The sequence below is a fragment of the Pyrgilauda ruficollis genome, unplaced genomic scaffold (genome assembly GCF_017590135.1).
Source record: "Pyrgilauda ruficollis isolate IOZ18807 unplaced genomic scaffold, ASM1759013v1 scaffold4, whole genome shotgun sequence".
NCBI classification, from domain to species: domain Eukaryota; kingdom Metazoa; phylum Chordata; class Aves; order Passeriformes; family Passeridae; genus Pyrgilauda; species Pyrgilauda ruficollis.
The window spans coordinates 7,431,660-7,432,056 of NW_024525489.1; positions in this window are offsets into that span (position 1 = coordinate 7,431,660).

Below are 397 nucleotides of genomic sequence, written 5' to 3' on the forward strand. Positions count from 1 at the left end.
GGGAGGGCGGGAAATAATAATTATTATATATATAAAAAGAAAGAAAGAAAAAAAAACAAAGCAAAAGTGACAATTGTATTCTTTTTAGGACAAGCACGATTTCTCCTTTGCGCTTTTCCATGGACGCATTTCACCCACTTGCATGATGATGATGATTAAATTTGTATCTGGGAAAAAATATTCTCTATAGTAAAGGAAAACAAACAGAAACCAGACAAACAAATGCAAACTCCGATCGAATTTGTACAAAAATCAAAAATAAAAAAAAATTAAAAGGAACTCCTTGAAGAGGGAAATAACAAATGTTTATTGCCTTTTTGTTGGTCCTATTTCTCTTTCTCTCTTCCTCTCTCCTTCTGTCTTTTTTTTTTTTTTTTTTTTTTTTTTTTTTTCGGGG